Source organism: Pezoporus wallicus, unplaced genomic scaffold (assembly GCF_028554395.1).
Source record: "Pezoporus wallicus isolate ANWC-B61680 ecotype Strahan unplaced genomic scaffold, APGP_CSIRO_Pwel_v1 contig_6472, whole genome shotgun sequence".
NCBI classification, from domain to species: Eukaryota; Metazoa; Chordata; class Aves; order Psittaciformes; family Psittacidae; genus Pezoporus; species Pezoporus wallicus.
Window position 1 is genome coordinate 379,002 of NW_026641049.1, and position 24,845 is coordinate 403,846.

At 36.3% G+C, this 24,845-nt stretch overlaps 1 protein-coding gene across 1 annotated transcript in view; it reads right to left on the bottom strand.

Moving 5' to 3' along the window:
• CALCRL (calcitonin receptor like receptor) overlaps window positions 1–24,845 on the bottom strand; it is a 69,050-nt gene extending 44,205 nt beyond the window's left edge. The window contains exon 1 of the mRNA XM_057421921.1: window positions 24,682–24,845. The gene's annotated coding sequence lies outside the window, so the exon portion shown is untranslated. The remainder of the gene's footprint in view (window positions 1–24,681) is intronic.

Here is a 24,845-nt window from a genome sequence, read left to right on the forward strand (position 1 = left end):
CTGATGAACCAAATATAGATAAAGTGTCCATGGAAATATCAGAGGCACTATGGTCTTTGATTTTGCATTGGATTTCTTATCTTTAGGTTTTTTGGTTTTGTTGTGTTTTTTTTTGGGGGGGGGGGGAGTGGTGGTGGTGTTTTGTTTTTTTTTAAACATAATACAAAGAACTATCTCCAAAGTTTTCATCAGCAAAAATTTTTACCTGGCTTAAAATGAAATTTCAGATGGGAAGTTCATGTCAAATATCAACATTTTCTCCCATGGAATATTTCCCATACATTACTATTCCAAAGAAGATCAGGTAAATTTAAGGCAGCTTCAGAAAAATTCAGCTTGGTATACTTATTCTAAACAAAATAAATCACCAGTTACTTCAAAGCCTTTACCAGGTCAGCCTAAATCACCACAGTTCAGAACATTTCCCTTAAAATTTAAAATTTCATATGCTGTAAGTGCAGGGTCGGGAATATTTCACCCTCTGAATATTAGACAATTTTATTATATTGTGCTAAATTATCAAAACTACTAATCCATTGTCTAGCCAAAGCCAAGAACAAGCAGCAGCCAAAACCAACATTTTGAATTCTTGTGGTCTGAAGCTTTTTTCCTTTGCTTTTAATTAGCTAAAGATATTTCCCATCTTTCCTATGTTTTTTCATCTTTCGTATTCCTAAAATGGCATTTGGCAGCAAATGTTTCAAATTGGACTCACACAGAGTATGCTTGCCATAAACGAGTTTGTGAAAGTAAGGAAGTTAAAATCAGAAGTAGTTAAAAGTTAATCTCAACAGCATGGAAAGAAATTACCTTCCATATATTTTTTAAAGTCTATAGCTGCATGCTGGTATATGCACATCTTCCTGAGACCCACACAGACAGTCGTCTTGACTTCCAAGGGGCTATACTCAGTACAGTGAAGGGGAGTAAAGGCTTGTGAAGTTCTAATGACACAAAGAAATGGATGCATATACTCAAAGGACAGATGAAGAACACAAAAATGTCAAAGTAATTGTATTTACATTTATAGCTAGATCTTTTCTTCTTCTATGTAACTCTCCTCCTCACCGACTAGCTGCAGAAATCATCTTAAGGTAGCCATACAGTAGGCACAGGTTTCTCTATCCTCTACCTGTATCTCCTTCAAGTGAAGATATGTACAAAGATATTGCTACAGCCAGTATTTTAAATTAACATAATTTTCTGTCAATCTGGGTTAACATTAGTGTTGACAAATTAAGGAAAATATCAGCCATCAATGTTTTAAAGTCTTTTAAATGGGAATTCCCTTCAGCTTCCTCCACACCCACAGGAATATTGAAATATGCACAACTCTGACACAGACTGAAGTGCTCAGGAGTGAAAAAACACTTGTTTTGCTAGAACTGCTGTCAGTTTAAAAATCAATTACAGAATCACAGCCATTAACTAACCAGCTTAACAAAATGAGAAATTAAATCCTTTGAATGGGAAGCAAACTGCTACCAAGCAACTACACTAACCTCTCTTATGGTATTTGCCCTCATTCTGCTTTGAAAGTGTATGTGGAGAACAAAAAGCAACTGGCACCAATATAAATGTGAGATCTCAAACTTTTTTTGTGCTGCATAAAATCCCCCAAAAGGCACTGATGGCTATTTGGACAACTCATGCCATGTTCAGCCAACTAGAACACATTTATGCGATGATCTTTATCAATTACCTTTGAAAATGTGTGCTTACTTTGAAAATAATAATTTCTATTTTACATGAAGACAGTCTTTCAGTCCAAAAGTATCCAAGTAGAAATCTTTAGCACCAACTGAAATAATACGTTTGTATATATTTTCTGAAACGCCACTTACATAAAGTTTCTTCCACCTGAAATTATAAACATAGGTCCCAATTAACCATTTTCTAATTTTCAAATTTGTTCATCAACTGTCTCTTGCAAGTCTTAATTCTTTTCTTGAAATACCAGAGGTTAACAACTGCTGAAAACTGCACTGGTTTTCCAGGTCTAACTCGCCTTATATTTCAGTAGACATCCTATTATATTTTTATGCTGTTAATAGAAATGCGATTCTGTGCCATTGAAAAATTCTACCTGATAAGCTTGTGCTGCTGAGAAAGACATTAAAAGTTTGAAATACCAAAAGCAGTTAGTGGGTCATCTAACAACTTAGCTGGCATGCAATCTTTGACTGTCAAGCATGGCACTATTTCACATCCTCTGAATGAGGACTGCAAAGATGATCATTACTAGGATTTTGATATTATTGCATCATTTCATCATTGCATTGCACATTACACTCTTTTTACAATGCACTCCATCTGTTTCACACAGCTGTATAGTAACACTGCAGCAGAATGAACGTATCAATGCACATTATCAACTAAAATCCTCTACTCTTTGTGAAGCAGAGATTTTACAGACAGCGCCAGCTGCAGTCTGTAGGAAGCAGTGTGAATGTTTCCATGAATTCAGTTGAAGATCATATGCTCAGGGTGTGGCCGTGGGAAAGACTAGTGTATTTTACACACAGTCCCTAAGCTCCAATTAGCGTTCCTTTAATTACAACCAGACTTTTCCATTTCCTTTTGCAGTATTCCACCGTCTTACCTGACTACAAACCAGAAAAAAAAATTATTAACCATGAACATTTAAAATATTACATAAATTGGACACACAACCACTGCCTTGATAAATTTCAGTCTCACATGGACAAGGTACTTTGTGAAAATTAAATATACATACCAAATGTAATAAAATATTACAAGTACTATAGTTACAGCAGAGGAATGAAAATCAAGCACAGCTATTATGGTTATGAATTACACATAGATGATATTTGTATGCCATTTACACATTTAAGCATATTATCTCCCCTTCAAATGTAAAAGTACTAAAATAATAGCAGAAACATGGAGAATCTCAGTTAAAGCTTGTAAAATTGCAAGTAATTGAAAATTTCCACGCAAGCATGGAAAATATTAGGTGGCTTTAATATAGCTATCTATTATCTGCACAATCACATCCTGCATTTATTTTTCTGGAGAAATAAAATCCTCATAGAATTCTCATGCTGATTTCACACTCCATTAAAAAAATCCCTGGCAGAAACAAAATGCATGGAATTTGATGGGAAGCTTTGACAAGGATAACATCTATCAAAATTAAGTTAAAACAGTATTCAGTTGAGTTTGTAATTCTACAAACCAGCTCTTGCCATTGGTCTGCCAGAGTCTCGCATGCAACTGTGGTACTCATATTCACTCGCTTTGCTAACTGCCCTTAATAGCAAGGCTTAGACATCAAACTTTCAGGCATTACTTACCTCAGACTGAGGTACCAGAAGTCACTATGATAAAATAACCTTTGCATACCTTTTTTTTTTTTCTTAATTCCTTCCCGCTCCTTTTAACTTAATAAGATGCCTTAAAAGGCTCAACCATACAATGTGCACACATTTTGTTCGGAAAGGCTGGACTTGCCCCTCTCAACTGTTACCCTCTCCAAGCTGTCTTTGTGTATCCTGTTGCACAGAGCATGCAAAACTTGACATTCATCTTGCTGAGAAATTCTGCTCACAGCTGCTTGCTTGGCAGGGATCTGGCTGGGGGAGAGTGAGGGCAGGGAAGAGAGAATTTTCCAAGCGATGGGGAAAAAACAGTACAAAACTTTCATCATCAATGGCCTTGACATTGCTGGAGCCAACGGAAACAACATCACCCAACTGATTCCATGCAAGGGAACCATTCAGAAACAAACAAACAAAAAGGTCTCCTGCATTTATTTCTATCGAGGTAGCTTATGCCAAGCTTCCTTTGGTGAAATCCAGATTTGTCCTGCACTGGCTTCTTCCCGCTGTTGATGGAGCAGGATATTTGTTGAAACAAGGAAGTACTGAATGTGATATTCTCAATTAATTAGCATATATATATGCCGGAGAGAGAACTCTGTTCTATTCTGAAGCTGTAAGAACACCTATTTTCCCTTTTTTCCAAAGGAACTATCAAGTGCTTTGTTAGTGAGATACATAACTGGGCCAAGAGCAGACATAAAATTTCTTACTAATTATTAAACGGATGCAAGCCTTGCTGGCAAATGAATCCCATAACAGGTACGTATCTTACTAACCTTGCAAATAGTTTTATAGAAATAAAAACACTTGGCTATTGCTACAGGCCTACAACACTCAAAGAACAGGCAGCATGTCATCAGCTAAAATCTCCAGGTTTTCCAAAAGAAAAAAAAATATTACAGGAATAAAACTTAGTTGGTTCCCCTGCCTCCCCAGCAAATACATTTCCCTTTCTCAGGAGGGTATTAGAAAACAACTGCTGCACTAGCATATTTTATAACTGCTCAGTGATGAGGATAGTCACATCTTTATTCTACGCCTTCTTCGCATGTCTCAAATCTTTACTGACTGTGAACTGGTAAGCAGCTGTTGTACATCATTCCAGAACTAGTGGTATTTTAATGATGGCATTAATTACTCTGGATATTGTATACACATTTTATAGACTAAGCAGCAAAGCACTTTTTGATTTGTCTAAGCAAAGCATAAAATAGATTACATAAAGACTCTGGCCAAGGGGGACACTGACAACTTCAGCTGTATTTGGTTTGTCCTATTCTGAAAGATATCATCTCCCAGATTCAAATTCAGTAGGAAGTTGAGATTTCAGTACACATCATTTGCAACCACTAGACTAAGTGAATTTATTCCCATGTCATTGCTATCAGACAACTACTAACTTTGAGGTCATGAACAATCCTCAGGCTGTCTTGTTACACCACTTTACAAGGCTTTGGAGAAGAGAAACGATCATTTGATGAGTGTTTTTAAGGAACAGAGAACTTTAAGACTGAAGTGGCCATCACCCGGAGATCTGAACTCTTGGTTGGTCATCTCTGAGGGTCAGACATTACAAAGAGGATGACTGTTGAAAATCAGACCACCAAATTGATGTGAAATTCAGACTAATCCAAATGTGGGAGCCAAGACAGCTACTGAAACTATATAGTGCTACCAAATGTAGAATGATTACATGTATGCAGTATGAAGAAAAAAAGCTTCAGTTTTATAACTAAGAAACAAATAAAAAAAAAAATAGATAAAACCTTCAATGTAGTTTTTCCTTTAAGGCCACAAAGGAGCACCAAGAAATAACATAAAGGGAAGATGAGTAAGATAATCAAAAATACTATCCAAAACAGACAGAATTTAACTGATTTGCCCATCACCATATTGCACATTGTGTCACATTCAGGGTTTAAATACCCACTCAGCAATTAGCAATGGATTTACCATCTGTTGGGATTGTCATTAAAAGGACTGCAAAAAAAAGAGAGTAAAAATACTTGAGCTAAGAAAAAGAAAATCCAGACAAATGAAAAGTCAGGAAAAGATAAATATTTCTGCTAATAGATTATTAGTCATTTATTTTCTACACCAGTCTTTCACCTGTAATTGTACTTGTCTGTAAGATAGTCTTCGAACAAAAATCTATTCTGAAGCTACAGTTTGGACATTAATGTCCGTGGTATTACTAGAGACACTTTAGATGCCAAGTTTAGAGGAACATCGCCCGCAAGAAATACCCAGTGTTAAGAGTTACTTGAGACAATCTACCTTAGTATTTTTTTTTCACCTAAGAAATACAAAATAGGCTCTTCCCCTACTGTGAAGGTATAATTGTTACCTAAAGTGACCTCCTGCATCCAGCTCTATCCCTCTACTAATCTTGTTACCCATTCTGAGCATTTACCCTACAGATTAAATTGCATATAGTAACATTGTGGATGTCAGTTATATCAGCTACACAACCCACCCAAATAACCAACCAAACATACCTCCACATCATGTACAAGCAATTTTCAACTGGTAACTCAAGACTACCTACTTTGTAGCAAAGTGTAATGAAGTGGTATGTTTCACTACTAACAATCACCTGCAAGATACAGGTGTTAATAAATATGACTTAAACACCCGACCTTAACAAACTAGCAATCTTTCACATTTATTTCCTGACTCCTTCATTTCTCCCATAAAGCCCTAAGAGGCATTTGAAATCTATTGCTAGACACATAATCACAAAGAAATCACAGCTGTTAATCAAGCCATCCTGACCAATGAGAATCCTGAATGCTCCTCTACAGCACCCAGACAAAACAAAAGCACCAGAAATACATTAGGTTTTAAATACTTCTTGACTTTTAAAGTGATCACCTGGTGACAGCCACCAAACTCAGTCTTCTTTTTATTGTTTTTAATTATACAATTGTAGTGCCAGAACTAACTACAGTGAACAAGTAAACTGACCTGTTAAACATGTGCCAAACAAGAATGTTAAGAAAGGACAAGAACTGTAAGAAGATTATTACTTGAAAAAGAATGCCTTCCTAAATTAAAAATGTAAAAAAAAAAAAAAAAAAAATCACACAACATAAAGTAGTATCCAGCTGATATTAAAACAGTGTGCACAATAGGTCAGAGCTGGATATCCATGTGAATCTCCACAGAAGCTTCAAAAACTAGTATCTGATAATGATCATTAATGAGTATCAATTCTAAAAGGCTGCAAACATAATATTCTAGTGTTTATTTAGATTTTGAAGTACTCTTTCAGACTAACAGTGAACAACCCTACAGTGCTTTTAGTTGGTGAAATTCATTCATAATGGTGGCAATATAGCAAAGATTTCTCAAATCTCTGCACTCGAAACCAATAGAACTGAAAGGCTGTTAACTTCAGAAACAAATTACAGCTTTTTAAGTACCAGCACCGTTAACAATTTAACTGTTCAAAAAATATTCTGGGGACATTCACAACATGTGCTGGTGCAGTTGAAACAGACCTGCCTAGCTAATTATCCTTTCATTTTTTTTCCATTGATCTTTTACAAGAGCAAAAGGTGAACAATACACATGAATACTGAAGAAAGTGCAAAAACAGTAGTATGCCTCTCATTTTGATTTTTCTACAAATGCTAGTAGCATAATCAGTCCCCAGTATTAATTCCATTTATATCATGGTTGCAACCTGGAATACATCCTGCATCTTCCCAGCCCTCCTCACATGCATAGATAATGAGAGAAATAAAGATCAGAGGCTAAGTTCCCTTTCCCCCACATAGTCTCCTGTCATCCTTTGAGATACCTGAGGGTATAGAGAAGTTTTCCAAACCTGGCCCAATGTCTCTGGAGCATCCTGTACACAGGCAGCCAGACCTGCTGGGCTTCCCTGGCAGTGGCAGATGCCTGTGCACTGGGTAATCACATCCCACCCCAAACATGTAACATGACAAATTCTTCCCCTATTAACAGCTTCCGTATAAACAGTTTAGCTCAAGGATCAAGAAGAAAGGGGGGGGCACAGACAGACACATGGACCAACAAATTAATCCATACAAAAAAAAAAAAAACAACCACCAACCACCAACCTACAAAAAAACAAAACAAAACAAAAACAAACAAAAAACAATAATAAAAAACAAAACCAAAAAATTAGTGAAAACTCAAAAATGCTCAGCATGTTTGTTTTGGGTTTCCTAGCAGTTTCACAGAAGTCACTAATTCATGACATGCCCAGAGAGGAATCAAAACAAGTCAAAAACAAAGGTCGTTTGAGAAGAGGGTCATACTTAAAGACTGGGCCACCTCCAAAAACTGCAAAGAAAGGGCAGTTGGCAAGTAAAATTTTCAGAGAAACACCTCAAAGAGCCAGAAGAGCACTATGAAAAGCCTGGGTGAGATCCCAAAAGAGCCAAAACATCATCGTGGCATGTATGTCAGAATCCAGAAGACAGCTGGAAGAACTCTGCAAATACAATTTGTGCCATTTTCCAGCAACTGCAATCTATTACAGTCACTATGGCAGATGAGTACTGTAGGCTGTGTCTAATTTGTTCTGATTACACAGGTTTTTGGTTTGGTTCTATTTAACGTATACCCGATACATGGACAAATGAAGAAATACAGTTATTTTTGCAGAAAAAGGCTCCTCCCAAAGTTTAAGTGACCAAAAGATTAAAATGAGCTGGAAGTACAGAGAGGAGGTGGAAGAAAGGGTGACATCCTTTCACAACAAAGGTTAGTTTTACTTAAGTATCATTATCTGTTGAGCTAAGCTGCTTCTGTGATTGCAGCTGACATTGCTGGGCTTTGCCAAACAGCCCTAAAGATGGAAGCTCTGAAGGTATAATTTTACAAAAGCAGTACACCAGTGCCCTGCTCGACTTCCAGAAAGAAAGATATCTTTGTAGACACAGTATTTGTCAAAGAAATATATGTTCAAGAAGTGCCATACTTCGCTAAAATAAGACCAGGTTGTAAATCTAGATAGTACCTTGAACAGTTCACCATGTAAGAGCTGAAAGGACCTAACATACAAAAAAAAAAAACAAAAACAAAACCAGAAAGCAAGCAAATATATCCACATTGCTGTTCTAGGACTAAATTTTGCCCAAGCTCTCTTCCATGGGCCTCAGCTGGAAGTCAAAGGCCCAGGAGATTTTTCTGAAAGCACTAAGGGATATCCTGAGTCCCAGCCAGCAGCCTCACAATACAGCTTCCAACAGCCAAAACTGTGTGAATTGTGTTATGAACACCATTCATTAGCGCACTGTGTGCTTATGGAGCCTTCAAATAACTGTATTTTAATTGTTAAAAATATTTTATTTATGAAAGATGTTATACTTTAAGTAATAGGCTTCCACTCTGTAACAATTAAACAGTGATTTCAAATTACTCTGTATGTCTCAATATATTCAGGTAGACAGCTTTGAAAGCTACACTTTCAAAGATTAGACTGCAAAAAGTCTATTCCACACATCACTTCCATATTTTTTGTACTTCACACCTTACCAGAATAATACGGGATTTCCTTTGTGATATCCTATCCTGTTCTAGGCTTCAGGGGAGGGAAAAAAAAAAAAAAAGAATCCAAAACCAAACCAAAATTAAAACACTCAGCTGGTTTACATTAAGTTCTCTTTGAAAACCTATGTATCTTCTCTTTTCTACCATAAAAGAGCTCAAATGCTGTTCTCTAAGCAACATCCTTTCTCTCCCACACAACTGTGACATAGGTGGAGCTGATCACTGCGGGATTGGATTTGTTTCTTGGCAAAAGTTGTTATGACGTATTTGCTGCTACATCCTAACATTTGTTAGCATTCCTTGTCCTAGCTATACCTACTACATCTGATAGTGATGACTAAGGAATTACTGCAGAAAGCTATTACCTGAGCGGTGGATTTCAGAATTTTGTCCTTCAGCAGCATAAACTGCATTTATGTCCAAAGGATGCAATGTTTCAATAACTTCCAGTGTTATTTCCACATGATTTCTTCTTTGTACTAAAATTGTAAAAGAAGACAGAACTGTTTAAAGGATAAAAATCTATGATTTCTATAAGCAAGTCTTAACACTTTTCACAAAGTTTATCTCTCATGATAAATTGTGCTCTCACAGCACCGCTAAAGATCTACCAGTTGTTTAAAACTGTGAAAAACTGTTTCTTAGACTTTTTCTTTTTTTTTCGTTACATCCAACAGTTAATTTGGATTGGGGTCTTGATTTAACTGCAGAGGCAGACTTGTTGAGACAACTACAAATGCAAGTCTTCACGCACTAATCATTCTCCCTGTACTAGCTTCTGTCCTTGCAGCTTGATCAGACATTGGGAAATTGCCTGCTCAGTGTCATTTTTCCAGTATTAAGTGCTTCTGTGGCTTATCAGCTTTCTTGGCCCAGGAGAAGCCTGTGGGTAATTATAACTCTTCACAGTATCAGAATGGTTTGGGTTGAAGGAACCTTAAACCCTGGCCAGGGGCACCTTCCACACAACCAGGCTGCTCAAAGCCCTGTCCAACCTGGCCTTGAAAAATTTCTTAGTTACAGTAACTGTGATAGTATTCCTTTTACTCTTCTCCATGCTCCACTGGCCCTTATGCCACCATGAGGGAAAACATTCACTGATACTTAACAACCATATTGAGGGCATCACAAATTATTAAAATGCAGAATGCTTCATGCTCACATTATTAATCCAATTCTCTACTTGTGTTGATGTAGGAAAGAGCAAGATTAAGAGTAGCTGGTACACACTGATCCTGTCCTCACTAATGCTAGATACTTAAAAGGTCTTTGTACACAAGCTTTATTACCATTCTTGGAGAATTGCAGTCTTAACAAGCATACTGCCTAACTATCAAACATGAAATCTGTCATTATGATAAATACCATTAAATACCAGTAAACTGTAGAAAAAAAAAAAAATTATGGTGCTAACTCAAGTCTGTAAACAAAATACAAGCATGCCTTCCCTTCTGTGCTAATTGTAGGAGGAGAAGGAAGTCAACAGAATTAATGGCTGATAACTATAAAAATACTGTGTTACTTTATATAGCCCAGCATATAGCTTGCATAAACACTAAAAATATTTCATTCAACCGCTTTCAGTCCCTAGCAAAGTACTGCAGAAATAAATTCAGTTTAAGGTAACATACACTTCTTTTTTTTTTCCCCTTTATTTCAGGTAGCACCATGTACAGGGTACATACAGAAGTCAAAAGAAAGACAGTAAAGCTCACTGGACTAGATCTGATTCAAGATAAGAAATCCTCCATTTTGAGAGTAAAGGTTCTAGTTCAAGTACACGTGTGAAACAGCATTAAGTATTCCAAAATAAATTAAGAGCTTGAGTTGTATTACAAAAATATACTATCTATCTCTGTGATATTTCAATCCCTGAAAACAAAATGTCACCGCTAATAAATCAAAACCATCTGTTTCCACAACAATAATTGGTCTTATCAGCAATCTATTGTGAAGCCAAACTTCAAAAAATTAAGAGGTGGGGAAAATAAAAAAAATTAAAAAAAAAAAAAAAAAAAATCAGGATTGGAGAGACGGTAACGGTGGCAACGAGAGCTCAATCTCGCTATGTCTAAAAAACTTGCACTTCAGTGGAGACTTGGCATGTTCATCGCTTTTACGTTTCTTGAATTATAGCTCTAATGGTGAGGTACAAATCTGTATAAAACATGGCATGAATATCTGATATGATTATATATAGGCTGTCAGCACCTTGAAAGTGCTTGAGCCAGAAAATTTCTGGTCCTTGTGTTATAGAAGTTATCTGATAGCCACTTAAAATTTGTAAAAAGCAGGCTACTTACTCAGTTAGGTGCAGTCACCAGGAGCCAGCTCATACATTACGAGCAAAGAAAACCAGAATTAAGTTTACCAGCAAATGTAAGCACACATCTAAACTGTGTCAAACTTGAGAACAGACTATTAGTAGCAAGTCCTCTCTGATGTGACTTATTTTGTAAGCATGTGGTTTCCACTATGCTGTTTTTATTGCAGCAGATCTGCACATTAAATGGACAGAAAAATCCTTCACAAATTTATACTAGCCTGGGTGGGAGGGTGCCAAGGCTGAAGCCCAAGTACTGGAAATTGATGAACAAATTCAGTTCGCCAAATAAGCAGCAGCATAGCTCAATAAGCCATGTAGCCTTCTATATACTTCATGTTCTTCCAAGCACAAGCAAGTTTCTCCAGAGTAATGTACTTTCTAAGAGAGTACACAGAGGCACGATAATTTATCTAATAAGTTATAAGTTATCTAATTTCAGAAATAAATTCATTAATTTTTCCTGAATTGAAAGCGATACAAACACGACAGCACAGGTCTGCTGAATGCAAAACCCACTAACAGTCCTCCAAGAGCTGGATTTCCCCCTCCTTTTGCAGAGTGAGTATTTTTTCACTGGTCTCTCATCTAATAGAGAAATCTTATCAACACTATTCCTATATGCAAATATTTCCTCAGAGCAGCTGCAACAGTATATAAATGCTAGAGAAATACTTCTTCCTCGGGAAAATACATAAAACTAAATAAATTCTAAAACAGCACACAAATATATTCTGTAGTCACAAATTGTGCTGACCAATGATTTCTTCCTCATATTCAGCACACAGATAAAGTTTTTCCTCCTAAAAGGCAAATTAATTTAAATTTACACGATCATCAAACTGTATTTTAAGAGAATACTGATGCTAATATTATAAATAAAACTTAAACCACACCTATCTTCCTGGTTTACCTATTTTAGAATCTAGGAACCACAAACAAGAGTCACCACAATATGTGGTGGCATAATGTGTATTTGTCCATATGGCCAATCTATGTCAAGTGTGTTTTTCTGTGAATTATTATGCTTACTGATTTGTACCAGTGAAAGATGAGAAATATTTCCAGTGAGCTCTATCCTACTTCCCCAAGATAAAAAAAAAAAAAAAACAACAAACAACAAAAACCCACAAGAAACAGCACCAGCTGCTTGGCAAGACTCTACTAGAATGATAACATGGTCTCTGAGCACTCTTGTTCAAGCAACAGAATTAACTACTGATGAATGCTAACACAGCAATAGCACTGACAACTGTATCATCTATACTGTCTAGCAAACAAGCTGTTTGCTCATGGTGGCCAGTTCTTTAATACAGAGCTTTTCCAGAATTATTTTTGCACAAGTTGTACTTCTAGAGTAGTATTAAGAAGCAGCTGACTGTGTCTAAAACTATGAAACATTTACAACTGGCAAAGATTTGTTAGTAAGGAGAATTTGACACAGCAGTAGCATGCAAACTTATTGTTAGATCTACCTGAAACTAAGCACAGAAAAAAAAATTTCTTAAATAATATCCACCCAATAACAGGTTCATCTCCTGATGAGTGATACAGTCATAATTAGAAAATAAGTATGTACAGGTTCTATAGTTCATTCTGCAAAATTCTCATCATTCTGTACTTAAAGAGACAAAAATGGCAGTTACATCTAAAAGAATGGAGAATGATCAATCTGAATAAAAAAACATCGACAAAGGAAAAGTACAAAGGAAGTTCTTACAAAGCTGAGAAGAGTGAAAAAACAGAAGAGAGATTAAAATTTTGTAAAAATCATTATATAAAAAGTGACAAGAACTGGAAGGAAAAAAAAAAAGAAAAAAAGAAAAAGAAAATCCAAGCCCCAAACAGCAACAAAAAGAAACAAACCAATCAAATCAAAACAAAAACACACCACCAAATAAACTCAACCAAAAGCTCTGCTGTCACTCTGTGATTGTGTAAGTATCTACACTTTTTTTGGATAAGGTTCTACATTAGTTGGTCTGGAAATCCGGACAGGAATCTCACGAGAACATGCTTTCTGATGACATTTTAGATACTCCCAGGTTATAAGCCTGTCAGAAATAATGCAAGAGCAGCCTTTTTTTATAGTATTTTGGCACTTTGATTCTAATTCCAGCACAAGAGTAGGAACTGCAGAAGCATTTGAACTTTACAGAGTGATCAGTAATAACTCTCTCCCCGTTTCTTATCCATGCACAGTACAGTACAGCCTGAATTTTGGGGAATACAAGAGGACTTTAAAAAAGTGTTAGTTGTTGCTATTTAAAACAAACACCTTACAGGAGTCACAGCATTATGCAGTTTGTTACCGAATGGTTTTTCTAATAAAGATCATGTATCTTTCTTGAGCACTGTGTTGTGACTTCACACACAGGATTCCTGCAGCTTACAGATATGGCTGATAAATAAAACAAGATGTTACAAAGGCTACCTTCCTTACACAAACAAGGAAAATGGTGAATTCACTGAAAGACTGTGAAAAGGGACCTTCTATCACTAACGATAACATACCAACTACATTTTGGAAGGAATAAAAGACTGATTTTAGTTTAGCTTTCCCTTAAAACTAGATACAAAAATAGAGGTAGCGACATTCCTGCAAATGATCACATAACTAGAATATTCACATGTAAATCCTGCACTTCTTTGAAAGACATGCAACTTAAAAACAGGTCTTCTGATAAACATACCCTCATGCTATCAGGATAAAGTAAGCTGAAAAGTCTACTGGGAGAAGATGATTTCTGGGCGAGTCACCTTTTTACATTATTCATGTGGTGTTTTGTGAGGAACACATTAACTATTACGCTTAGTCAACGTGACAGAAATATTGCCAATCTGCTTTATTTTTACATTAAGCAGTACACACTCCCCTTCTTATACAAAGCCATATATTGATATTCTTTATTAAATGGATACAAATAACATTAAGCTGGTAAATAATTAGTGAGCACCCTCTTTGTCACACCTTTCAAAAGGAGTAGTAACGTGGACACAGTGGACAAAAGATGTTTTCTCCAACACATACCTTCTTTCCAATATTTTCTTGCTGAACACTAGGGTTTTTTCCCCTGTCCATTTGTAATCCCCTTTAAATCACTGCTGGTTTTGCAAACTCATGGCCTTGTTTTTTGCTCTGATTATCATCCATATAATTTCACTAAGTATGTGGAACTGCATAGAGTATACTACTTGTGACTTCAAGGATTTTGTAGGATTGAAAACTCAAATGCAAAATGGAGTCAGAGCTAAAGAAAAATAGCTGGTACTTAACACTTCCAATAAGCCATTTTTCAAACTGGATAAGAGCAGTACAGTTTTAAAAACTTTTTGACAAGTAGCATTAGCTTAAATTTCATCTGCTTCATGTCAGTTAATACGTTTCTTATTCTGCAAGAACCAGACTCTCACATGTATATTCCTGTTGTGTCCCTGAGACATGCTGTAGGATATTCAGCTGTCAGACTTCTGCCTCACAGTTCTGCTAACATCAAAACTGACCTACAGTACCCTTGGTTTTCCATTTGGTAGATTACACAAGTATATCCCAGTATTGAAAATTATGTTTATTCCAAGAACACACACACACAAAAAAAAAAGACCATTTTTACATCTAAGAAAATGATGTGATTAAAGACTGAGAGATTTTCATACAATGCTGAAAACATACGCAGTTTCCAGCAGCATCCCAACTCCCTGTGGACTGCATTCAAGTCTATTCTACTAACCACTGAATCCCCATCCCAACTTTGACTGATTCCTCTTGCATGAACTCCTTATTTCACACTAGCTGGAAATCTTAAATGTTTTCAGCTGTGCCCATTAGTGGGTGTCCTTCAGCTAGAGAATTGTTAATATAATCAGACATCACAGAAACACTCCAAGTTGCTTCAAAAGCCCACTAGATGCTATTTTTTATCTTCACCATTTACATCAAACTGACCCTTTGGATTCCAAGTGTTGGAAATTATGGGAAAAAAAAAATATAAATTACCCTGTATGTCAAAAAGCAGCACTGTGAATAAGCTGTTTTCTTTTCCAACTTCAAAAGCAAAATGTTTTTCTTTTAAGTGATCTACCTAGACTTTCAGATTCAACAGCCCATCCTAAGCCACTGTGATTTCATTTTGCTAAGTATGCCAGAGCTAATTTGCAGTTTGATAGTGAAAAATTTCCTGGCCCTTTTACTCATTATCAATAATGATAAATAAATACTGAATACATATAAAATACATAAATTTATTCTAAATACTGAATGTATTTCATCAAATTGAGCTTTGTTAGAAAATGGGCAGTTAGTAGCCCTACAACACTTATTAACAATAGGGTGCTAACAAACGAAACAAGGTGGTAAATATGAAGCTTGTTTATAACAAGACTGCACAAGAAAATATACTGTAATGACCCTGTCTTGAACATCCTGTAATAGCCCATTGTTCCTCTCTATTACTCTCATTCAGCATTTTTTTTAATAGCGGATGCATGGCAGCAAAGGAACCAATGTGATGTGGGACCGCACGTGCACAAATCATGCCACATAACAGAAGTGACAGAAAGACCCTGCCACACTGAGAGAAGTTTTGAGCGGTCTGTTAACTGGATGTGAAGCCTTACAAAACAACCTCACATCTTTGCATAACTTGAAGAAGAGAGAAATATTTACCCATAAATGTCTGAAGGATTTGTAAACGCAGAAAAACAGAAGAACCATTTTATCTATGAAGGACAACAAATGACATGAAGAATGGGAATGAAAAGGAAAATCAAAGGCTTCATTTCTGAGAGATCATTGAGTCTTATAATCATACCACAGTAGCAGAAATAGGAAGAACCTTTCCCTTTATAGGTGAAGAGAAGGTGTAGTAATAAGCATCTTCATGTGTGACAACTGAATGTTTCACCTTCACTCATGTGAGAAACAGTAAGCTAACTGACCACCACAGCTACTGGCATTTTAACTAGATTATGTATTGAAACCTGGCATCTGCTTTTGTTGCTAAATTCAAATACTGAATAGACACTATTGTGAATTCATGTCATACACACAACTCCGCGTACAGATTTCTCACCATTTAAAGGAATTTTTCAGATTATCCAAGTGGCTATGTATGTTAAGAAATGGCTTTTGACTGGCCACAGGACACCTGACTCAGCTTTGGCTCTGCAATTAGGAGGTCATGATAAAGGCAACATCATTCTATTTCATGATTTGTTCACAGTTCACTTTCCTATGGAAACTACATTTTGAGGTTCAGATTTATTTTCTTTGTGCATTTCTCATTCCTTCCATCATTATATCTTCCCTGCTACCAGACTTCATAGTTTTATTGTTACTTGGTGCTCAACGAAGAAGGAGTTGGACAGCCATCCTGTGTAAAAGTTGTAAATGTTTAAAAATATAACAGCTTGAAAATGTAAGAAACACAAGGGCTGAAGAAATTTTAAAAATAAAATAAAACAAACCTCTGGCATAAGACATCCCAAATTCCTGTGTGGCATAATGCTTTTTTCAAACACTCTGGCTTGGCAAATGCGCATTCCCTGAAGAAGCTGAGGTATTACAGATAACTGTCTATCATGCCAGTCTGTCTTCACTGGACAAAATGTATTTCAACAGTGTCTTTCCCCCTTTCCTAACCTGACTTTGAAAGCTTACTGCAATTAGACCCTAAAGTCTGCTTTGAATCTGGGTTCTTAGGTGCTGACTTCACCTAACTGTATGCAATTCACCTTAAGGATGGCAGTATACACTGACATACTCTGGTGCTCCAGTGCCCCTGCAAGTATTTTGCCATCCTTTCAACAAACCTTGAATTACTGCCATGTCCTTCACTGGGCTGTAACATGACTCTAGGAAAAGCTTAACTTGTCAGCAGGCTATTTGATCGCTGTAGCTCTAAATAAAAAGTGTCCAGTTAAATTGCATTCACTGAATTCTAGCTTTGGATTGCATGCATAGTTTTTAGAAGAGGGATCTTCACTAGAGAAAAAACTCTACAATCCCTTCTGAGATAACTGGGGAAGAAGAAAACAAGACCTAGGCCCAGAAGCTATCTCAGTGGTTCAGTCTAAAAGGTTAAAAACATCTGAATGATGTTTTTCCACCTAGTTTCCTACGAACTCTGCAAATGCTGAGATAGCGCATACAGCATGTGGGGTGGGGAGACAAAAGGCTCCTGTAAGACCGTGCTGTGACTTCCACAATCAATCTAAGAATAACACTGTCAAGACTTGAAGACTGCTTAAATCATCCCCTTTAGCAAGAAATGAAGCATTTACAGAAAAAAAAAAAAAAACAAACAGAAATTTAAATTAATATCCAATGAGTATACTCAGGACAGAATTGTTTGATGTTCCAATTATAACCATTACTCTTGTTTTACATAAAACCTACACTGTAGTAGCAAATAAATTTGCTATTTCTACTTTGCTCACTGGTGTTAATGTTAATTACACTTATGACATAACAGGCAGACAAGTATAGACGGGATATAATCTTTCTGATCTCCCTTAGTGAAAGCTGATGGAGTACAAGATTCCCCAGCACCGTGAGGCGAGGAGAACACTGGAATAGCAGTGCTTAACTTGGTGGGAGTTTTTAATTCTCATTTCTGTATTGGTTTCCAAAGTTATTCTTCTCTAGGACTATAATTTTCCCTGTTTGTCTTCAGCAGAAAGGTTTTTATTTCATGATGTACATACATGATTAACAGATTAGAAACATTTCCCTCCCACCCCCCCAATCTCTTTTTACTCAATGCTTCTGAAACAGGGAGGGGGGAGGGAAGGAAAAAAGGAAAACCAAAAACCCAAACAGCACCAAAAAAAAAAAAAAACAAAACCAAAACCACCAAAAAAACACCAACAAACCAACCCAAATCCCATACTACACTGGCGTGCACATAACCACAAGAAAGGCTACAATTTCATTCATTGTTCAGGTGCCTACTTAGTGTTAAGCATTTTAGCTTTTTCCAGTTGCTGCTAGTTACATAGGAAAAAAAAGCACAATCCTGGTGGCCTTCAATGTATTATGATATAATAAACAACATATTTAATAAAAAAAATGAAGAATGCAGAATGGTGGCCATGGAAAGAATACTTGAGTGGCACTCAGGAAAGGACCTTTATTTGGCTTTCCTGAACTTGTTTAAACTAACTTTTTCCTGACTAAATGCTAGATCAATTTAAGAAAGTTTACCAGTCATGATACTCTGCTTACAGTACACACATCTGTTGTTCCTCTTCATGGAAGATGACTAGGAGCAATATAAATTATAGTCATTTATGGAAAGGGTTCTCACTCCCACCTCCTCCTTCCAAGAAACTAGACATGTGAAGACGTTTCTCTTTGAGAGGAAGGATAAGGCAGAGGTTAATTTCATCTGCATAAGCCAGTGTAGGATAAGCTTTTGGAAATATTGTCAAGCCACATTCTTAATGCCTGGCAAAGTGACTCATTCAGAGTCATCACAGGAAAGGAAGTTGAACAGAATCAAAAATGGAACAGGATGGGGGCTTAAACAGGAGAAAGAAGTGAGAGAAAGGAAATGTGATTATTCAAAGTGGCTTGAGGTTTCAAGGTCTGTGACTGGATGATTTTTAATATATATGTAAAATATCTAAACACATGTAAAAAATATATGTATACACATTTATGCAGGTATAAAAATGCACGTATACATGCGTGTATTTATAAAAATCAACATGTTTCTATTGGAAAACAGACTTGTATTTGGGGATGGCCTTCCAAATCTGCCTGCTGAGCTATTTTGTTTTAGTACAAGGCGGCATTAACACGGTAGGGGAAACAAACAAGAATCCCCTCTGGAAACCCACAAGTTTTTTACAGTCATGCTCCAATTCCACACAACATAGAATCCACAGAATATGGAGTTATATACTCATGCAAAACTCCACCACAACACAACAAACACATTCCCTAAAGAAACACTCTGCACAGTAAGACTTTTTTCCTTCCACCCGTCCTCCCCAAAAAACCCACAGCATTGACTTTCTTCTCCTAGCAACTCAGTGAAACATGAAAACGTTTCTCTTCTCCAAATATTTTTACTGTGAAACTTTGGATAATTAGTCTTGTATCATGTCAATTTTAGCTAATTCAAACAGAGAACAGTATGTAGACTGTTTGAGTAAATGTGTTCAGTTGCAGAAGCTTAGTGTACATCACCTCCTTGGATTCATCGTAACTGAAAACACATTATCTGTGTAAACAGAATTTCCACTGACAAAAAGAATAATTCTGTTTCCCGAAGAAAGTGATAAAAGTAATTTTTAATATAATACAGGCAATATTCAACTGATTTCCAGCTCTTTATGTTTCAGAATTGACACCCATGAGTAAAATTTAGCACTGTACAGTCCAATAACTTCTGTGTCATTTTTCATGTCCAAAGGGAAATGCAGGTTGATGAACACTACCTGTTAAATCACGTCATCAGAAAAAGAAACTTGAAAAAGGCTTGCATGGTCAAAAAGTCATCCTGGAAAGATGTATTAGAACAAGACTTCTAAATTCTACATCTCGCCTCCCAAACAAATTTATCACCATTTGCAAAATGTTCCTTATTTAATCCACAGAGTGATTTCACTAACAGAAACAAAAGGGCAGATATCCTCATTCTACAGAACATTTCAGGATAATCATTGCAAAAATGCACCCTTTTAGTAATAAAGGGTTGCAGAATATCCTACTTTTTGCTTCATTTAGGGCAGTAAGTAAACACATACATGCAAACACAGAGGAAAGTAGGATGATGACTAAAGGTTTTACTCACTTTCGAAATATGTATTTTAAAGTTTCTATCTAGGAAGGATTGCAGAGCACAACACTGGCAAACAATACCCATTCTGATAATATTACTATAAATACATTTTTACAGCCTAAAAGAATTAGTTTTGATATACTGCGTTCTCAGTACATCTTCTGCTTTAATAAAACTCTACCAGTATTGCCACTACTAAAATAATAAAAAAATTATTAACTTTAATTTCCAAGATTTTACCACTGAAGTGGGTGAGAAAACAAAGGGGAAAATCTCAATGGTAATACAAAGAGTGACACTGTATGCACATACAAGCATCAAGGCTGTGCAGTTTTAAAGCACTGAATTATCAAAGAATACGTGGAAAACATACAGTTTTTACGAACTAAGAAGATATTCTGCCTAAACACAGCTAACTATATGACACTATATGATGTAGCTGCTTTGAATAATTAAATAAGCCCCCACTCATCACTGTGTTTTGCCCCATGCCCTTGGTATTAAATGGGAAGTCAGACTGGGACAGGCTTCATTAAACAAAAGTCTGTCGCTAATTTTGTTTGGGATATTTTTAAATAAGGCCTCCATGATCCAGGCATATATTCAGAAATAAAACAATATTTTATTTTCTAAAATTCAATTAGTATCTTAGTAGTCAGCTACAGCTTAATAGTGGCCAAAACTGTAACAAAAGCCTTTGGTGGTATATATGCCATATTAAGAGGTAACAGCTTCAGAGGCACATGCAAATCTACACCAGCTGAAAATCTGTTTTCTTTTCTTAAAATGAGTACATTGCTTCTCTCATGGAAAGTCTTTTTTTAATGCATTACATTCAGTTAAGCACATTTCAAATTCAGTTTTCTGAAGAAAAGAAACTCTAAATAAATCACTTCTGTTCTTTTGGACAGTGTATACTGCTACAATGACTGAAAGTGCACAGAACTAGGGCAGGAAAAAAATGACTGCTGGGAAAATGTAAACAGTATAAACAAGCTTAGGAGACTACGGCAGATATGCATGAAAGATAACTGGAAAACAAAACTCGGAAAATGCAGTTCAGTTTTGCCCAGACTCTCAAATAGGGCAAAAAGAGTAAGTATTGCTAAAAACATAAGCTATAATGGAAACAAATTCAATAGGATCTGATACTGTACTGCACTGGCTGTGTAACTGTCCATTAAGATAACAAGTAAGTAAAAGGCTAATTTTTGCTGCCCTTTGTGCAAGTGTATTACACTGAAAACATCAGAATTGCCAGCGTGAGTGCAAGAAGAAAAAAAAAATGGTTATGAAAACCCATGGAAATCTTTCTCCTTTTTCTTTTAATATTTAAAAGGAAACTACATTCAAGTGTATTCAATTTAAAATATTAACACTCATGACTCACAGTTCTCTAAACAAAGGATGAGGTTTAGGACTAATTTACTTTGAAAGTCTTTTTAAAAATGTGTATCACTTTAGTTGGTATGTTAGGAATAATAAAAATCAGTACTGTATAGACCTCCATATATTGCACATACGTACACAGAAATAAGATATTACATTATATGTCTAAAACACAAACACAAACTTTCAGATTTCATACATACACAAACACACTTTCAGATTTCTTTTATTGCTTGAAGTTACTTGTCAACCCACATCAGTTTTAGCAATAGAAGTATTCACTCCTTCCTTGACACAGTAGTATCAAGAATATAGTTAATTCCACAGCTCTGACAATTTGCTACACCAAAGACTTACAATATTTCCCAGTAACAAAACAGTTATGTGAGCCACTAAGACTGTTTTCAACAACTGTAAAGCTAAACAAAGGAAACCACCACATACGAAACCCATGACTACATGAGCTTTATAACAGAGATGACCATAACACTGAGTTAATGCCAATATTGTATACACACCCTATAGGAATGATAGCTAATCAGAAACACAGAAGGAATTTTGCTAGCAGATCAAGAACACTATAAACACATTGGGAACAGATGGGATCAACTTCTTAAAAAGAAGTTCTGTTTTGTTTTCCTAACTGTAGTCTTGGATTTCTCATTGGAGAAATTCTTTCAATTACTTCCATAAATAGCTTCTATTCAGTATTCACTATATACACTTTCGTATGTATATAGTGAATATATATGTATTCACATATATATGTGAATATATATATGTATTCACTACATACATACTTTTGAAACATCACTGTGTAGATACCTTTATTAAAAACACATTGATAGCAATAGTATTTTCCAAATGGTTGTGGACTGGTTTGAATTTTTTATACATATGATTTTGTGAACTCTTGGGCCCAATCCTACACAGCAAGCTATGTACATGCAAGAATGCCATCTGAAGCAGCTGATTAACTTGCTTGCACAGAACACAGAATTAAGTTAGAGGTATACTGGTGGTGAAGGAAATGCATGTGTGCTTTCCTCCCTCAGCTTTCTTTGTTCTTAATCTTTCCCTAGTCTAAACCTAGACTGCATTACCCAGACAGCCCACAGAACAACATTGCGTTCCCAGAGTAAGCCCCTTTATTTGGTCAGGTAAGACATTAGTCACCCAGAATGAGACATGCAGATTTGTGGTTTTCAACCTAAGCATTCAAAAATTGCATAAGTTATAAAAAAAACAGCTGTCAATAAACTGCAGGATGCAAGCAACTGGGTAGGTGATGTATGCATAATTCCTTCAACAAAAAAATATATACATTTAGGAATATCTGGCCCTTTTGACAGTGGAAAAAATCCCACTGCTTCTCAGTGGGCCAGGATTTCAACAGTTGTATTGTACCAGAAAGAGCCTATTCAAAGGGACAAATACTACATTTCTTGATGCAGAGCAAAACTCCAGCTGATCAGGAATTCAGAGCACAGTAACATTTGATGTTGACAGGACACACATCATGTAACTCCTGAACTTGCAATGCACACTGTGTATTCAGGTACTCAGTGCTGCCTGCTAAAAAGTTCAATCACACTGTTCTACATCGCTATCCTGCCACTGTTTTTGCTTAATCTGCAAATAATGTAGATTCTGGCATCAAACCTGCAAACACACGTATGGCCTGACACTTTATGTGGGCAGTCCCAAACTAGTTACTTGAGAAGAACGTAAGTATCTAAATCATTTTGCTGCAATACTTCTGAAGACAGTGGCTCCTATTGAACTGATCATTAAAACAACATGAATGCATTCTCTCCCAAGTGTCATCTTTTTGATTTAATATCACCATTTACCTTTTGTGCTGAAGACTTTCAGTCGTATAAAGACTTTGGGATTGCCCTACATGCAGTGAAGTCAATGAGAGTTTAAGTAGACTACAAAGGTTCATACTATGAAAATACAAACTATTTTTAATTGAGAATTTCAGACAGCATCGCAGCATGGGGACTTTTAAAGAAAGACATGGATTCAGATCTGGTCTTACTCATATTTATGCAGATCTAGTGTGTCTCCTTCCAATCCACTGAAAGGACCTCAGATTCAAAGCACAACAATCAGGCTTTTAGCACATCCCTGATCCAAACAGGTTTAAACTGCTAAATGCATTATTACTGCAAATTAATATCAAGATCTCCAATATGACAAGAAAAACCTGCACTGGCACAACTGTAAGAGCAGCAAAATCTGACACTAAGTATCTGGCATAAATTTACTAAGGCAGAGAACAAAAAACTCAGCTATTATTATTCCAATCTCAGACCCTGTAAGTTATATGGATGACTAAACAAATCATTGTAGAGCAGATTCAAGTGTAATTTATAGCCTATATTATTTCTAAACTATCCTTCAGAAAGAAGATTTTTTTTCCCGATTCTACAGATCCATTGCTTACATGCATACAAGCAAATGGCTAGAAGCAGCAATCTCAGTAATGCAACTGTATGTGTAAAACCAGAAGATATCACATTTGTTTTGGAAAGCTGAGGAAGTGGCAAGACTCTCAACTGACACTGGAAGGCACGGAATCACACACCACTGTTCAATAGTTTCTCAGGGAAACAAAATAGTGGGCAATTACATTTCAATATATAACTTCGGTGTTTGTCCCAAAGAACTCTTAACAGTAACACCCCAGCATGTGTACAAGCTTCAAACTCAAAACTTTTTCTCTAGCAAACAAAGTCCAGACATAACAGAAGCTTTATCTTAGTTGTGCAATTACAACACAAAACCCAATTACGAAATAACTCGAGTATGACTTCTTTCAGGTACAACAGTGACAGTAAGATTAAAGGAATATTCAGTAAGAAAATCTATACCACTTAATCACCTAGTTCAGCCTCTCTTGAAAGAGCTCCAGCTGTCCTGAATGAGTCCTACGGACCCTTTTCTAACCACCGATTCTCTAATTCTCTCCAGCTGCAAAGACAGAAATCTGTTTAGTTAATATCAGAATTTTTAGACAAAATCCTATAAGTTTCTTATACCTTAAGATTTAAGTATTTTCATGTCCCTTTCTACCTATCACTTATTACTTCTTAAACGATATAACACTAGTTATAAAATCAGCTCAACTTTTCACTCCCTAAAAAATAAACTAAGCATTTCACCCTTTCTCCCTGCAAATTACACATAACACGCTGAGGTTAATGCAAAAGCATATACACGTGCGTAACTACAAATGCGTTCAGATGGCACAGAAAACACTGTCCTCCGGGACAATAATGAAACGGTTTTGATTAGTACTCACCTCACAAAGTTTGCACAGAGATGGTTTCAGATAAATCAGTTCTGTTTCCCTTTCCAGTGAGGGAGAAAGGAGATGTTTCTTTCCTTCTCTTCCCCTTGGCCAGCTCAGAAGGTTCCGACAGCCTGCTCCTCCCGCTGGGTACGAACCGTTCCAGAGCGCGGTGG